Below are 260 nucleotides of genomic sequence, written 5' to 3' on the forward strand. Positions count from 1 at the left end.
GTCAATGGATTCATCATTCGATTGGCTTAGCCAATTACCAATCAGGTGACTAGACTGACCCCCGATTTTCCCCGGCCCGGAAAATTAGCGACGACGGAAGTCTACGAAAATTAGAAAGGCAGTTAAGATCAGAACTTTCACCAAGACACACTCAACTAAACAGAACACTACTCACTACCAAATAGAATAAATATATTGTTTGTCAAAACGCATTCCTACAATTTAATCATCCTTCTCACGCGAAATCGTGGTAAGGAATA

Source organism: Habropoda laboriosa, unplaced genomic scaffold (assembly GCF_001263275.1).
Source record: "Habropoda laboriosa isolate 0110345459 unplaced genomic scaffold, ASM126327v1 scaffold739, whole genome shotgun sequence".
NCBI lineage: Eukaryota > Metazoa > Arthropoda > Insecta > Hymenoptera > Apidae > Habropoda > Habropoda laboriosa.